This window comes from Xenopus laevis, chromosome 5L (genome assembly GCF_017654675.1).
Source record: "Xenopus laevis strain J_2021 chromosome 5L, Xenopus_laevis_v10.1, whole genome shotgun sequence".
Lineage (NCBI taxonomy): Eukaryota > Metazoa > Chordata > Amphibia > Anura > Pipidae > Xenopus > Xenopus laevis.
Genome location: NC_054379.1, coordinates 51,924,745 through 51,943,127, shown reverse-complemented (window position 1 = coordinate 51,943,127; position 18,383 = coordinate 51,924,745). Strand labels below are relative to the sequence as shown.

General features: G+C 38.1%; 1 long non-coding RNA gene across 1 annotated transcript; it reads left to right on the top strand.

The window, feature by feature from the left end:
* LOC121393666 lies at positions 1–1,471 on the top strand. The gene is made up of 3 exons (XR_005961231.1): positions 1–91; positions 213–271; positions 1,277–1,471. It is a non-coding gene; the product is annotated as an uncharacterized LOC121393666 (long non-coding RNA).
* The last annotated feature ends 16,912 nt before the right edge of the window (positions 1,472–18,383 follow it).

Genomic DNA, 18,383 nt, shown 5'->3' with positions numbered 1-18,383 from the left:
TTCACAATTGCAGCCCCACCACAAACATTGTGGCATAATTCGGACAGTGACCAGGACCGGGATGAGGCCGCTCAGCAACCCCAGGAAGAGGGTAAGGCTGAAGATCCAGATAGAGCCTGGAAGCTCAGGTTACAGACATGTTCAGTGTTTATGCCCAATGTAGTTGCTCCCTCAACTTGTTTAGAGCATTACTAATGTATTTCATATTACAGAACACAGAGCTGATAGCCGCACCCAGTCACCAGCCGTGATTCCTGTGGTGCCCCCAGACGTAAGATCAATGTTTATAACTAATAACCCCTTCCTTTATTTGTCTGTGTGTGTCACCAAAGATGCAAAGCACATTTAATTAGTCCCTTATGCAGCCTTCTTTTTTATTGGAAGCTTGATTGAAATAGATTTTTTTGAATTGTTGCTTATTTTAATATAATGTATGCCCTTAAAGGATATGTAAATCCTACATTTTCCTACCATGTATATAACTTGGCCATATCTTTCCCACACAAGCCACATAATTTGTACTGCATATATGCCCTCCATTTGCCAGCACCATCACATTTTCTTAAAACTTATAGCAGCTTTCACCCGGCGGCCATTTTCCCTCTGACACATAATCAGTAACATCGAGACATGTATGTTGTTCATGCAATGCAGAATGCAGGCACAACATAGTTTGATATAAAGTTCTGCTGGAGTTGAGCACTGTAATGGTTAAGCTAAGCTCAGGAGAGGTGGTTAGGAGAACAAAATAGGATCAGACAGAGCAGAGTTTTTATGGGAACCAGTAATGCTATCTCTTCATTGGCTGTTAGGCTGGAGAGTGTGTTTAGTAATCTGAGCTGAGAAGAACTGAGCATGCTCATTAGCCAACAGCCAAAGTCAATTCCTGAGGGAGGGGGCAGAGTGGGTTAGAGGAGGAGAAGGAATTGTAAGTGATTAAGGGGATGCTGCAACATTTTAACCTTTTAACAACCAGAGTGGTGGGTAGCTAAAGATTTAAAAGAGGCTGTTCACTACATTTTTGTGGGGAGGGTTTATATGTCCTTTAAAACAGTTGTATTTTGTATTTAAAAAACCCATACTTTCAAACCTACCGACTGGTGTGAAATTTCCACTCTAATGTTGTCATGTTTATGCCACCCCCAAACATGCAAACACCCACCCCCAATCCAACTGGGAATATTAACTTTGCCAACTTCCTTCACAACCTTTTATTTGTTATGGGTTACGCACATGTCCAATATATATCTATATTTATATTTGATTTTCCTTGTAGGTCTTTCTGCTGCTACCGCTGCTCCTGCAGCTGCTGCTTCAGCTGGTGGATGGCCCAAATCCATGGTGAGATGCGGTTGACCATCCATTGTGAATTCCAGGACCTGGTGGCAGCCATGGCAGCCCAGTCTCACCGACCAGGGGGCTCTGCTGAGGGTGAAGTCCCTGGTCCACCTGCTGCTCCCCGGCCACCCTCTGAAGCTCCTCAACATTGGAGGGAGAGGGGGCATGGAAGGGGACAAGGTCCTGTCTGAGGGGACAAGGTCCTGTCTGAGGGGATAAGCGGAAACGTCCCAAGCTCCAGTCTGTGTCACTTTCCAACTGACTCTGGCCTCTTTGCCTATTTTTTCCTGGCGACAAGCTTTGCCCTATTCATGCTTCAGGTGTCACTATGTCCATTACCCAGCTTTATTTGCTCTAACATATTTCATATTTAAAGTGATTTTAAAGTGTTTCCCACTCATGCAGTGTTGCCTCAAATGTAACATATGCTAATCAAGCGATGTATGTATGTGTTTACATGTTATGTGCATTCATGTAACAATAGCCTTTGTTCAAGCAACTGTCAACACTTTCAAGTGAAAAAAGTGTACCTTGTGCTTTGCACTATGAAGTATTGTTGGCTACCTATGGCCTAATTTGGCTACCCAGCACTCATAATATGTGCTAATGCCTACTACTAGCTCCTCTACCTGTAGTGCTTAAATAGCAAGTCACATGTATCTGGTTTGCCTTAAGGCACAAAATGTTGGTTCTTACTTTGCACTATAAAGTATTGTTGGCTACCTATGGCCTACTTTGGCTACCCAGCACTCACAATATGTGCTAATGCCTACTACTACTGTACCTCCTCCACCTGTGGTACTTAAATATCAAGTCACATGTATCTGGTATGCCGAAAAAGGCACAAAGCGTTGCTTTTTACTTTCACTTGCAACTATTGCTGCCTATATTAACTGACCAGCACTAACCTTGTATGTGTTGATACTTTCAAACAGCTCATATTGTCATATACGGTAATGACAAGTGTCATTTGTATATCATATTGATTGTTATATTCATGTTCTGTACACAGGGCTTCTCAATGCCAAACTTTTTTTGACTTCTTTAATTTATGTTGACCAGCATGGACACATGGCTTTATTATGAATCTCATGCAAGAAATGCTTGCCAATAACCCACTAAAGCTCTGCCCTTTCTTGGTCAATGGGGGCTGCTACATATTGAAATGAATGTTGAGATTGCATTCCTCCTGTTTGTTACAGCTAGGGTACATATTGAATTGGTTGTAAAAATGTTTATGTGGTGTTCAAGAAACAAAAATTCTTTTGTCACACATCCATATTGTCTTTTTATTCTTATAAAAATGTTTGAGATTTTGAACAACATTTTGTCAGTAAACCCACAAAAACTGTGCGTTCCTTTTTTACATTTTGCTAAGGTAGTTTCCAAAAATGTAATACACATGGATAATGTCATTTGAAACAAAGAGAGCAGGTACATAACTTTTCAGGGTATATACCAAACCCCCTTTTTTGCAGAGTTAACAATTAAGTTCCATGTCGGACAAAAGAAGAAGGGAACTAACATATAAACCCCATGACAAGACCAACATATTAAGGCCAAAGAACAGATCTAGGTATTTGTGAATTTCATTGTTAAGTTAATATAGATGACGGCTCCTACAAAGACTCTAGCTCATTATCATTAGATTGATTAGTAAACATTATTACAATGGTGGACTAATAGGTTCAAAGGGTAAGCAAATGACAACATTCCCAGCGGAATAAGATGCTTTGAAAAGTAAGTGAAAATATTAGAAAAATCTCAAGCACAAAAATCAGATTTAGTAGTAAGGGCCTAACAAAATATGTGGACTTCTTTCGTCTACTTACAACAAGATCCATATCTTATTATGAACTAAGTTTTGGGTTGCAAAGCTAATTTCCTGAATTTGGGTCTCATGAGAAAAAAAGTTAATTCAGGTTAAGATCTCAGGTACAGGATAGATATTTGGTAAAGCGATATCTGGAGCTGTATTTCAAGTTAATCCTGTTATTTTCTTGAGTAAATCTCTCTAATATAAAGATGACACTTGTTATAGATTTTAGATAATCAGGAAGGTGTGAAATACAATTGATATAAATATTTTCTTGGTCTGGTATAGGAAGGCCAATAGTTCAAAACTAAACTAAATAACTGAATAAGGAAGACCAACTGAAAATTTGCTTGCAGGTCCACCTGTAGCATACCAAGCATAATTAAAGTTATGGTGAACAGCAGTACAGTTCTTACATTTGAATCAATTCATAGTTAATAGCTACTATATGTTGGAGTAAAATAAGAAGGGATTATGATTGAGATTTTAAAATATTTATTCCAGATTTTTTTTAATAGTTTTGAATTACCGTATTTGCCTTCAGCTTTTAAGTGGGGATCACCCACCCCCTCTAAAAAATAAATTCTAAGTAAGGCTACTAATTTATTGTTTTTGCTACTATAGTATTGCTCATTTATATTCAGCCCCTCTCCTATACATCATATTCTAGTCTCTTATTCAAATTGGTGCATAGTTGCTAGGGTAGTTTGGACCCTAGCAAACCAGATTTCTGAAACTACAAACTTAAAAAAACACATACAAATAAAAAATGAAGACTAATTGCAAATTGCCTCAGAATATCACTCTCTACAACATACCGAACATTAATTTAAAGGTGCACAACCCCTTTGATACAAGTATAGCAAAACTTATATCACAGAGATGTATATGATGTAACTACATCCAATTTTACTTCCACCCACCCTTTAGATGGGTGATGGGTGAATTAGCCAAAAATGTAAGTGCATTATCGCCAGCACTTGGTCTAATGAACAACTTCCATTTTCCGAGACAACATAGAGAGGCCACCCTGCTGAGCAACAACACATTTATAGAAAAACCAAGCCAAAAAATACCTACTCTACATATTTTGGCAGAAGCAAGCACAGGGAGATAGCAGCCAAGCAATGCAGAAGCCTGACAACAGGAGAAGGGAAAAAATGCAAATTGGACTCCAAGCAGAAATCTGAATCTCTTCATGGATGTCAAGAGTCCAGTTTTTGTAATGCACAAGAACAGGCAGGATGAAACAAAGCAGTAAAACAAAGGAACATATGATAAATACTCACACTCAGGTAACATACATATGCTAGGGCATTCCAATAAACAAACTCAATCGATAGTGTTGCCTTTGCAACGGAACCAACTTAAAGGGCACCTGTTGTCAAAAAATATTATTCTCATCCTCCTGATGCAGATGGCCTAGCACTGGCAGTATTCTGCACTATATATTTTGCAATATGAGGTCATCAAATAATTCACAAGGTTCATTACAAGACTAGTTAACTAGTTAAAAAAGACAAGAATTCCGAATTCCGAAGAGGGGTGCAGCCCTTGCAAAGCCTTGAATGCGAGCATGTGAGGAGGTAATGAAAGAAGAGTACAGGTCAGTAGAGGAGCATAGTAACAGTTGGAGTATATAGAGATGAGTTCAGAGATGTAGGGAGGGTCAGAGTTATGAAGTGTGTTGAATGCCAGGGTTATTAGTTTGAATTTTATTTCGAAAGGTAGCAGAATCCAATGCAGGGATTGGCTGAGTGGTATGGCAGAGGAGGAGCAGTTTCTGAGGTTTATGAGCCCCGCAGCAGTGTTCATTATGGACTTGAGAGGTGTCAGTCTCTGGCGGGGAAGGCTAAATAATGGTGAATTACAGTAGTCTAGACGTGATATGATGATAGAGTGCATAAGAATTCTGGCAGCATCGTGGGTGATAAATGATTGTATTTTCTGTAGCTGAAAGAAGCATGATTTAATAAGGTACTGGATATGAGGAGTGAAGAGCAGGGCAGAATCTAGGATAACCCCAAGGCACTGGGCCTGGGGAGACAGGGTGATAGCTGAATTAACTATGATAGATTCTTCTGGGATGTTGCGGGCTTTAGTTGGTGAAATGAGAACCATTTCCGTTTTAGAGAAGTTTCATTTAAAGTAGCGTTTCGACATCCAAGTAGAGATAGCGGACAGGCAGGAGGAGACCCAAGGATTCTGTCATGATTTTTATGGTGTAGTTTTTATTTCTTAATTACACTGTTTACACTGCACACAATTCACTCTACCATATAAAATTTAATTTCTGAACCAAAAACTGTAATTTTTTTAGTTGTAATATTGGTGTGTAGGCAGCCATCTCAGGTAATTTTGCCTGGTCATGTGCTTTCAGAAAGAGCCAGTGCTGCACCATGGAACTGCTTTCTGGCAGGCTATTGTTTCTTCTACTTAATGTAACTGAAGATGTTGCAATGGGACCTGTATTTTTATTATTGAGTGTTGTTCTTAGATCTAACAGGGAGCTGCTATCTAGTTACCTTCCCATTGTTCTGCTTATGGCCTGCTGGGGGGGAAAGGGATGGGAGTGATATCACTCAAACTTGCAGTACAGGAGTAAAGAGTGACTGAAGTTTATCAGAGCACAAGTCACATGACTGGGGGCACCTGGGAAACTGACAATATGTCTAACCTGATGTCAGATTTGAAAATTAAATATAAAAAAAACAGTTTGCTCTTTTGCAGATGTCTGCTTGAGCAGCACTATTAACTGATGCATTTGGACAAAAACTTGTTTTCCCATGACAGTATCCCTTTAAGAGCTCTGAGATCAGAAGAGGATCAGAGATGGATCTGAGTATCGTCAGCATAAAGGTGTTATTGAAACCATAAAAGTTGATTAGTCTGCTGAGGGAGGAAGTACAGAGAGAAAATAATAAGGGGTCCAGGAGAAAGAGGTCGAGGAGAAGACATTCCTAATCATGAAGGAATGATTAGTAAGGTAAGAAGAGAACCAGGACAGGGCTGTGTAAAGAAGGCCAAGCGAATGAAGGGATTTGAGAAGGAGTGGATGATCCATGGTGTCAAATGCATCAGAGAGATCAAGAAGTATTAATTGTGGGAAGTGGTATTGACTTTAGCTGTTAAAAGGTCCCTAGTTAGTCAGGTTAGGGCAGTTTCAGTGAAGTGTTGGTGACTAAAGCCAGATTGTAGGGTGTCCAGCAGGTTATTGTCAGAGAGGAATGGCGTTAGTTGTAAACTAGGCACTAGGCACTCAAGAGATAGATGGGATTATCTAGGGTTTTTTCAAAAGAGAGGGTTTTTTCAAAATGGGGGTGACAAGAGAATGTTTTAGTTGAGAAGGAAAGATTACAGTTGAGAGTGAGATATTTAATAGATGAGTTAAGTCTTTGATTAGACAGGGATTGGCATTGCTGAGAAGTTTGGAATGAAGTGGGCAGGTAGTAAGGTGAGAATAAGTCAAAAGTTTTGAGACTTCCTCATCAGTGACAGGGGAGAAGAAGCACAGAAGAGACTGGCGAGTTTGGATGGAGGGTGGTGAATGTCTAGGGGGGTTTAATAGTGTAATGTCACTTCTGACGGTGTCAATCTTGTTTTTGAAGTGCTCAGCAATATCTTGAGCATAGACAGATGTGCACGGAGGGGGGAAAGAAGAGTGGTAAAGGTGGCTAAAGGTTGTGCAGCTTTTTTAGAAAGGGAGTTAATGAGTGTAGTAAAGTACAGTATGTTTGTTTGGCTAGGGAAAGGCTGTTGTTATACAGTAAGAGTGTAGGGCAGATTGGTAGCTCCATAAGAAGATTCTAAGCAGTAATTGCGCCAGCGATGCTCAAATGCACATGAGTGTCTTTCGAGAGCTTTTGTATGAGCAGTATGCCAAGGTTGAATCGGTTTGGGTCTAGTGCATTTAGTTTTGGCAGGAGCAAGCTCATTAAAGGAGAAGCAAACCCTAAAGTTAAAAAACCCTACCCCCCTACCCTACATAGACCCCATCCCTACTCCCCCCAGCCTAGCTGCTACCTCGGGCAAATGCCCCTAAGTCTTTACTTAACCCACGGTGCAGATTCTGTCCAGCGGAGTTCACGGGTGGCATCTTCTTCTCTTCTGTAATCTTCACATGCACAGTTGGAGCAATTGTCTGTTTCGCGACAACTCACAGAAAAGTCACAGAAATTGAAGAAGACTACCGAAGATTACCGAAGCAGCTGAATATGGCACCCATAGGGGAATTTGCCTGGAGTAGCAGCTAGGCTAGGGGGGAAGAGAGAGGGAGTCTATGTAGGGCAGGGGGGTAGGGTTTTTTCAACTTTAGGGTTTGCTTCTCCTTTAAGGGCAGTGGTGCGAATGCTATAGTAGACAGATGTTGCCACAGTAGTACAGGAGGTGAGACATTAGAGTGAAGAGTCAAAGGATGCAACACTAGTCTAGTTCTTGCAAGTTGCGGTAGGTATGTGTTGGGGAATAGCAGGGGGTGAGGAGGTAGTTAGTGAGAGTTGAAATGTGAGCATATTGTGATCAGAGAGGGGAAATGCTGAGTTAGTAAAACTGGAAATTGAACAGAATCTGGTAAATATAAGACCCAGAGAGTTACCGTTGGAGCGAGAAGGGGAGCCTAAGCACAGAGATAAGCCTAGGGGATGTTAGTGAAAGAAGCAGGGTTGTTAAGATTGTTGACGGGTATACTAAAGTCACTTAATATGATGGTTGGGTAGTCAGATGAAAGGAAATAAGGAAGCCAAGCAGCAAAGTTGTCAAACAATTGTCAGGTTGGTCCAGGAGGTCCATCTATTACAGCAATGCGAAAGAATACAGGTTCAAAGAAAAGAGCCTAATGTAGTGAGACTCAAATGAGTAAAATGACAGAGAAGGAACAGGTGGAAGAATTTTTTTTAATACCTCACCCCCAGCTCTGTTTCCAGGTCTCGGAGTAGGTGTAGGTCCCATAGGACAGGGCAGCAGGAGAAACAGTGTCTGTAGGAGAAAGCCAGGTTTCAGTAAGTGCAAGTAGGTTGAAGGAATTTGTGATTAAATGGTCATGCATATTGGTGAGTTTGCAAACAGATCCGGCGTTCCAGAGCGCACAGGAAAGATTAAATGGTTTCTAGGGTATAGGGATAATTAAACCGAAGGGAAGGAGACCATGGAAGTGATAGAACATACATAGTACAGAAGAAAGATCTGGATTGTTTATAAATGTATTTACAAATGTGGGATCATTTTGTTTTGCCTAAAGCAGCCAAAGGCAGAATCCTGCAGGTACCATACCAAATTTTAAACAACACTGCAATACAAATGATCTTTGTCTAAAATAACTGTGTTATTGTGCAAGGCTTTTTCTAAAGGTGGAAGATTTAGAAAAGTGATTGTTTGGATGGCTAAAATATTCTTATGTGGAGTGTTTATTACACTTGGCTATGTCTTGTAAACAAAATCAGTAACTTGTTATGATGAAGATGACCTGACCCGTTTGATGGACATTTAATAATAATTTAAATTCTCTGTTTACATTTGGAATATCTGACTACTCTAGTAGGAATCCTCTGATATTTTAGGAGATTATCCAGCCACAAGCAAATTTGCCTCATCACTTTGTCAGGCTGCTAATATGATTGTAATCAAAAGTATTTTGATGCACATGTTTAAAGGCTCATAACTCCCAAAATCAAAGTTTCAATTTCTGATTCCGGATTTTACCATTTTATATAAACTGAAGTCCTGACAAAAATTGCCAAACAGTCAAGCGGAGGACAAAAGTTTCATGACATTTTAAATTGGCAAAAACAAAATATCTGAATGCCAAAACAAACAAATTCCTTTGAATTCTATAGCTGACAATCCTATTGTAAACATTTTCTTAAACATATATCAGTGCAATCAATTATTCGGCAATTAAAATGTGCCTTTTTTCATACATATAATATAATTTAGAACACATATTTACTGGCCATGGAGTGAGGGTAAAGGCTCAATCCTCCCTTCCCTAATTAGAGCTGTAATGTGGGTTACTCCCACTGGTGCTTTTGTTACTCCCACTAACTTGATTATAAATTTGCAGTCTATAATTGCACCAGTCAAGCATCACTAAACTGGCTGATGACCAACTCGTAATGCCACTGCCAGCCTTTATTGTCTTATTATGTCTGTATTATTAGAAGCCAAGGCAACAATGCCTGCAAACAAGAAACATCAAACTTAACTGACTTTGATATTAATTTGTTCAGAGTCCATAAGCGTTTTATGCCGTAATGGTCACAATTATTTGCCAATCCCTTTCCTTATAACTCTCTCAAATCTATTGTGTTGAGCAGAGCTAACATGAAACAGTGTTATGAGAATTGCAATAGTTGCCATCGCTCTCTCTGGGCTCTGGTCTTAGCACTTCATGTTTAGGATTTCCATCAGTCCCTGTTTTAAGACATTGGTTCCCATGAAATTGTGTCCCTCTGCAGAATGCAAAGCTGCAGCTATTGGCTTAAAGGAGAAGGAAAGCTACTAAACCAGTTTATTGTCAATAGATTAGCTGCAATAGTGCAAGCTAGAATGCTATATTTATTCTGTAGAATGTTTTACCATACCTGAGTAAAAAGCTCTAAAAGTTCTCTGTTTGTTTAGGATAGCAGCTGCAGTATTAGCTTGGTGTGACATCACTTCCTGCCTGAGTCACACCCTGCTCACTTATAGCTCTGGGCTCAGATTACAGCAGAGAAGGGAGGGGGAAGAGGAACAAACTGAGCATGCTCACGCCCGGGGCAAGGAGGTTTAAGCTGAAGGCAGGAAGTCTGATACAGAAGCCCATGAGTACACAATAGAAGGAAAGAAATACAGTGTTTCTTTTGACAGAGGACTCAGAGCAACACTACTGAGGGTTTATGGTATATTTAGGTGGACCTTTCTTCTCCTTTAAGAATGTTCCTGTTTTTGGACTCACCCATCCCCCATTCTACCGTAGGGGAGATTCATTTGAGTTGACACAGCAGCAATGGTATAGCAACAGTTGCAGCAGTTGCAAAGTGTGACATGTTAACATATCTATTTTCTGTCTTGTATTAAGTGGAATTTTGTGGCAATGACCTTGAGTGAACGTGATCAAAGAGGAGTGGTCAAAAAGTAGCAATGGCCTAAATAAAAATTTGCACGACATGCTTTGCATATTAAATAAGCTGTATGTGATTGCATGCTCATAGCCAAGTGCTGTGTATCAGTGCAAAGGATCTGGGATACAATGTTGATCTTTGCATTATGGGATACAATGTTGAGCACTGTCAGTGGGGCCCTGTACATTGCAGGGGGCTCTGTACCAACTATGTTTTCTGCTACTTAAAGGGGTGGTTCACCTTTAAGTTAACTTTTAGTATGTTATAGAATGGTTAATTCAAGCAACTTTTCAATTGGCATTCATTATTTCTATTTTATAGTTTTTTAATTGACTCCATCTAAAAAAAAACAAATGCTGTGTAAAACTACAAATTTATTGTTATTACTACTTTTTATTACATGTCCTTCTACATACCTCCCAAATGTCCTGCTTTCTGCAGGACAGTTCCAATTTTGATAGCTCAGCCCGCAGTCTTCGGTTTCTTACCGAAATGTCCCAACTTTCTCTTTGAGCGCCTGCACTCTGACTCTAGAAATAGATACAAAGTTTCTGAAACTTAATTAAAATAATGTTTGGCAAAGCCAAGAACAGCCAGCAGCTGCAATTGGATACTTTTGTAACAATTTAAGATAAGCAAAGATACAATTGTAACTATATAAGATAAGCAGGTCTCTTGGGAGAACTAGCATCTTAAAGGGCAATTCACTTTCATTAACAAAACTGTTAAACACATAAAACACTGCACTACGACTCCCAGAAATTTTCAACCTTTTATAATTTTGTAAAATGGACATTGTAATTAGGGGTTGTGGTCATAAAATGAGCATGGCCAAAACATTTGCCGCAGTGAGCTCAGCACAAGTTTTTGTCCATCTTTTTAGCAAATGTTGTGAGGTATGCTTGTATTCAGTACCTCCCCATTTATATCCAAGTCTCTTATTCAAATCAATGAAGAGTTTCTAGGGTAATTTGGACCCTAGCAACCAGATTGCTGCTGAAATTGCAAACTAGAAAACTGCTTAATAAAAAGCTAAATGGCTCGAAAACCATAATTGATCAAAAAAATTAAACCCATTGCAAATTGTATCAAGATATCAATCTCTACATCAAACTAAATTAATTTAAAGGTGAACAACCCCTTTAAATACATACATACAAATATATGACAGATGATGGCTACATTTGCTTGATAGTTGTGGCTTCACGTCAGTCTCATGGTTCATTGTTAACTTAGAGCCCACATATATTTTACTTTAAGTTAAAAAAAAACACAAAACCTTTTTCTTTTTTGGCCATTTCTGGTAAACAGTACAAAAACATGCATGTGCAGTAATACACTGTTGATACAATGTAAGACAAGGCAGCTGATTATCAGCTCTGTCTCTGCTGGGGAACTAAGACTTTTGCCACATTGTTTAAAAAGTAACAACCAGAAAATACTGCTTTCAATAACAATTGCTTTTACAAATAACTAAAAGCACTTTTTAATAAATGTATATTGGAAATTTGTTTAGAATTAGGTTTTCTTTTATTAGGCCCATTTTTATTTTGGGGATGATTTGCCCTTTAAATTCAATTATTCATTTTAATCATATTTTTATGGTGTAGCAAGTGCTAGGGAATTTCAAGTTTGTCTTAGCAGAGATCTGCTTTAAGAAAGACTAGCAAAGGTAGTGACTTTGGGCACTCCTGGATTATGTTCCTTATCCGGAGAAACTTTATTCAGAATGCATAAGATTAAAATTTGTACATTATTTTTCTTTTTCTCTGTAATAATTAAACTGTACCTTGTACTTGATGGTAACTAACCTGTATGAAACCATATTGGTGGCAAAACAATTTTATTTGGTTTATTTACTGTTTAAGTGGTTTTTAGCAGGCATTAAGGTATGGTGATTCAAATTACATTCAGGATAATGCATCCATAATTGGCCAGTACCTATTTAATAAACTGTGGTATAACTACTGCAAAATACAGGTATAGGCCATGCAGAATAACAGAATTTGCATTTGAACACAATTAGACTGCAGAGTTTTTACTTGAAATACCCCCTGTTATGTGAGAGTACTACAGAAAAAGAGTGCAGCTAAATGCTGGCGAGATGGGCTGTTGTGTTTTATTTTATTGAATTCACATTTACAGGGCTTTTACTGGAACTTAAAATTGTTTCTTACATTTGATGCCAGTGAATAAGCCACTGGGCTAACACCTACCAATCAAATGATTACCCATGGGATGTGTAAAAATCCTATCGATAGAACCGAGAAGCTCAAGTTAATTGGTCTGAATGAAACCGGCATTATATGTGAGGCTCCAGTAAGTTTATCCCTTTTGGCTTCTGAGAACATCATTTTCTTTGTAGAAAGGAATTACACCCTAACCACAAACTAAAAGCGTGCAGTGTGATCTTATCTATTGTAGTCAGATTTATGCAGGATGCTTTTTATGTTCCCTATTAAAAGTTAGTAAGACTATGCTTTTATTTAATGTTAATAAAATATACATCAATTATCAGAGGCAGTCCTTCTTTATAAGCATTCCCTTTATTATGATCTTTAAAGTGCACTGGCAGGAAATTGCTGCTTTAAAGCTTTGATATGTTCCTCCCATGTACTTATGTGCGGTATATATTATTATTATTGCTTTCTGTACAAAAGGTTAGCCATGGGTCAGCAGAAGTATTGTTACTGGTAATTAATCCTTTAACAGATTATATTAGAAGGGCCATGTGTCAGCTGGCTTGGCTATAAGTATGGCTGAACTAAACAGCTGAACTACACAGAGAGAGTCAGTTACCCAGCTTTCTACTGTAATACATCTATAAAAAGGCACCCCGAAGATAATCCCAGTCCTCCCCTGACTGGAGCTTTAAACCGTTTCTATAGATATCTGAATTTAGGCCAAATATGCAGGCCCGGACTGGCAAATGCCAAAGTGGCTGCTGTAAGATGCCATAGTCAGTCACTGTTTAAAAGGCTGTTCGGGGGCTGTTTGGTCCTCTGTGTACTTGAAATACCATGGCATTTTTTGAATCGCAGTCTGGGCCTGGACTAGTACTTTTTATTTTTAATTTTTAGACGCATTCCTAATTATTGGAGTAAAATATTTACAATTAAATGATAAATATAGCAGATGTTACAGCAAAAATAAGTCAGATGTAATTCTTTCACCTTGCACCCCTTAGCAGGGGACAACACCATTGGGCAAGCAGTAAGTGCAGTGCCCCATTGCATCCTGAGGTAGCGTAGGGGTATGGGACAGGAGGGGAGATGCTTCAGCCCACATAGATGCAGAAATGGAGCAAGAAGACTTGTGGCAATAGTCTTACAATCAAAATAAAGAGTAGAAGCAAAGTTGCTTTCAATTTTTACATCCACAAAACTGTTGAAGTTACATAGTAACGTAGTAAATTAGGTTGAAAAACGACACATCCATCAAGTTCAACCTTTTATGCCTATATATAACCTGCCTAACTGCTACTTGATCCAGAGGAAGGCAAAAAAAAAAACCCATTTGAAGCCTCTCCAATTTGAAAAATTCGGACTAGTCCCTGGATCAACTTGTACTATGCGCTATATTCCATACCCTGTATTCCCTCACTTGCTACAAAGCCATCCAATCCCTTCTTAAAGCTATCTAATGTATCAGCCAGTACAACTGATTCAGGGAGAGAATTCCACATCTTCACAACTCTCACTGTAAAAAAAACCTTTTGAACCTTTTTTAATCGGAATTGAGTGCCCTCTTGTCAGCTGGAAAGACCTTCTAGTAAATAAAGCATTAGAGAGATTATTACATGATAACCTTATATATTTATATGTATTTATAATAACCCCTCTTAAGAGTTTTTCTCCAGCATGAACTACCATAATTTGGCCAGTCTTTCCTCATAGCTAAGATTTTCAATACCTTTTACCAGCTTAGTTGCCCTTATCTGTACCCTCTCTAATACAATAATGTCCTGTTTGAGGGATGGAGACCAAAACTGTACGGCATATTCTAGATGGGGCCTTACCAGCACTCCCCCTCCTCCCGCTAATCTATGCACCTTTTAATACAGCTCAAGAACTTGTTTGCCCTTGAAGCTAGTGGCTGCCATTGCTTGCTACAGCCAGGTTTATAATCTTCAAGGACTCCCAGGTCCTTTTCCATTATGGATTTGCCTAGTGCAGTCCCATTAAGGGTATAAGTGGGTTGGATATTTTTACAACCCAGGTGCATGACTTTACATTTATCAATATTGAATCTCATTTGCCACTGTGCAGCCCAGATTGCCAGTTTGTAGATTCTGTTGCAAGGATGCCACATCCTGGATGGAATTAATTGGGCTGGATAGTTTTGTGTCATCTGCAAACACTGATATACAGTATAACTTACAATACCCTCCCCTAAATTTATGAACAAGTTAAATAAAAGTGGGCCCAATACAGAGCCCATAGGGACCCACTAAGAACCTTACTCCAAGTAGAGAATGAACCATTAACAACCAGTTTCCTATCCATGTGCAAATGATTTCATTTAGCCCAAAAGACCTTAGTTTAGAAAGCAGTTGTTTGTGGGGCATGGTATCAACCTAGGATGAATGTCCTCTTAAATAACTATAATTATACACAACACAGTTGCATTACATGATATCAGCCTTAAAGGTATTTGTAGCTTACTATTTTTAATCATATCATATAGCATCTTCTAACTGAGATCTGCTGAAAGATGTTTTAATGCTGCCTTCTTAAAAAGATCAGAAAGGTTTCTTTTTCTCAGAAAGCAAGATGGCAACCCTATATGACCCCTATCTTTGAAAGCTGGAAAGAGTCAAAAGATGGAGACAAATAATTTAAGAACTATAAAAATGAAGACCAATTGAAAAGTTGCTTAACATTTCCCATTCTATAACAGTTAATTCAAAGGTGAACCACAGGCTGTCCTAAGCTATAGCCTAGTGTGATCAACTATTATTATTTTTATTTTCTTTAATATTTATTTTTATTTGTGCTGCTGGGTCGGTCGGACACAGAAGAAGTCAGACAAGGCACGTGTGTGCTCCCAGGTATGTGCAGATCCAGTGATGTGACTGGCATGCACCGACCCCGATCCTGGCGTAGAGAGCTTGGGTGCACACCTAGCAGTAGCCTAGAAGGGGGGCCTATGAATGTAGCCTAGGGGCCCCACATCTCATTAATCCACCATCTACTCCAGGATATTCATTACTGTGCTGAGAAATAAAGGCAAGGTATTTTAACTATGCCCAATACAAATCTCATCCCCAGCCCTCTATACCTATTATGCGTATTATGCAAATATGACACTGAACTGTCACATGTTTACTTTGTTACATTATACTGTAAATGTATTTGATTCTAAATTTTAAAGGGTTTATTTGTAAAAGAAAAAAAAATCCTGTCTACAGTCTATTATCATTCATGTTTCTCCTTCAGTCGCAACCCTCTTAAACATTTGTAGAACTCCAGAAGCAACTGTCCAACTTGTTATCTTTAGTAAAAATTCCCTTCATACATGTTAACTATGTAAAATGTAATTTTTTTGGTCAGATTTACTTGTGAAAAGATGTGAAAAGCTGAAGTGCACAGATTTCCATTAATCCATACAAATAGAAAGCACATGATTTCATTCACATATTTCTGGATTTGAGAGTAACAACCAAGTGCAGTTACAGATGAAAAACACATGCGTGGTCTAGGACTTGGCAGTAAGATCAAGCACATGGACAGGAAGGGGAATGTTATACTGTATATAGGCCTGCCAATAGATTTAACTGTATATTAGAATATCAAATAGATATGGTATTTCAGAAGGTTTAAGAACTCACGAGACCAGGTTTGCATGTCATTTGTTCTCCATGTCAAAATGCGGCTGGCAAAATATCTTTCCCCCTCTTCTTTAATAAAATCTGTATGAAATGTGGCCATTTTAAGTAACCAAACTGTTTGAGATAAACAAAAAATAGTATGGTTGAATATACTAACATTGCCAGGGATATTTTTGATGGTACCCAAACTCCTATACTGTATATGCCTACATATATTATATAAATGGTGTCATCAGTTATAATCGGAGCATGACTTACTGAAATGTTTATTATAATAAATAACGTACCCCCATTGCAAAATATGAGGATATTAGAAGTCACCTCGGAGTTCCATGACCTGTATAAAAGCACTCGGCCGAATCTCCTCGGTGCAAGAGGGGGTACTTTATTGACTTATTCACAATGTGTGTGTGTATATATATATATATATATTTATATTTAATTTGATGAAGGTCCAACATTGGACACAAACTGGCAGTTTAAAAAAAAAGGTTGAACTTGATGGACGTGTGTCTTTTTTAACTTACAATACTACTACGTAAATGGTATGTAAATAAATATTTTTTTCATTTATCTGGAGTGTGCTTGTCCTATACGGTATATAGATAGACATTTTTTGCAATATAAAAAAAATATCAATTTATATGAATCTTCAGTAGATATTTTATATATGTTATCTATACACTTAGGGGCAGATTTATCAAGGGTCGAATTTCTAAAAAAAAAACTTCAAAATTCGAATTAAAAAACGACCAACCAAAATTTATTAAAAAATAATAGAAGTTTTGTTTTTTCGGGTGAATAGACAGAAGAAAATTTGTATTTGATCGAATTCGATTCAAAGTATTTAAAAAAAAAAAACTTAGATTTTTCAAAGTCCACCAATTGACTCCAAATGGGTTCTAGGAGGTCTCCCATAGGCTAAAACAGCAATTCCGCAATTTTTAGATGGCGAATGGTTGAAGTTGAATTTTTAAAGAGACATCACATGATAAATTTTGATATTCGAATTTTTCCCATTCTTTTAAAATTCTAATCGAATTTGGAATATTCCCTAGTCGAAGTACACAAAAATAGCTAGAAATTCTAATTTTTTCAATTAGAATTTTCACTTCGACCCTTGATAAATCTGCCCCTATACAACCACACAAGAAGTCATTTCATGCAATGCAGTCTTAAAATAGAAACCTCACTTCTATTATGTGACTACATTGTACTGCATTGATTTAATGTGTTTTCTGTATTTTCATTAGCAATGTTAGAGGTCTCAAAATAGCAGCCTAAGCATTCTACTCATGGGAGCCATAAATCAAGGAGTCTTGGGAATACTGGGGGTATATCAATTTATCATTTGCCAGAGCAATAATAAACTGTGGTGCAGAGCCTTTCTGATTTTCTTGTAAAAAGCAAATGATCTGTGATACACCAGAGACCAACACCAGTGATACTTTAAAAAGTTCTCTTCTATTTTAAATAAAAGGAATGCATCTGTAATGTACATTAGGGGTTCAGAAAAGAACAAATGAAGACAAGAGAAAAAAAATATATACTTTATAAGCAGGGATTGTCTTCCACACACAACAGCAAATCTTGTGTTAAACAAAATGCAATATCAAAAAAATGGAACCTGGGTAACAAAGATATTAAATGATGTCTCATCTACTGTAGATCACCCATGTGTAATTCACCCTTTAGACTTAAAGGGGTTGTTCAAATCTGCGTTAACTTTAAGTATGATGTAGAGAGTGATATTGTGAGTCAATTACATTTTTTATTTGTCTTTTTTTAACTATTTAGTTTTTATTCAGCAGCTCTCCAGTTTGCAATTTCAGCAGCAATCTGGTTGCTATGCTCCAAGTTACCCTAGCAACCATGCACCGAGTTGTAATATAGGAAAGTAATACATCGTGGTTTTTCATTTTCTCTTAGTTCTCTCAAAACTGCACAAGCTAGCCCTTCCGACTTCCCGGACAGAGTGGCCTCACAGCTCCCACCCTCTTCTACAAGTGAGTGGGTTTTCTAGCCTCAGTGACCCACTCATGTGTAGGGCCAGATTTAAATACCATTTCGCCTTTACGTTAACTTTTAATTTATTTTATAGTTTTTTAATTATTTGCCTTCTTCGGATTCTTTCCAGCTTTCAAATGGGGGTCACTGACCCCATCTAAAAAAGCAAATACTCTGTAAGGCTAAAATTTATTGTTATTGCTACTTTTTATTACTCATCTTTCTATTCAGGCCCTCTCCTCATATTCCAGTTTCTAATTAAAATCGGTGCACGGTTGCTATGGTTATCTGGACC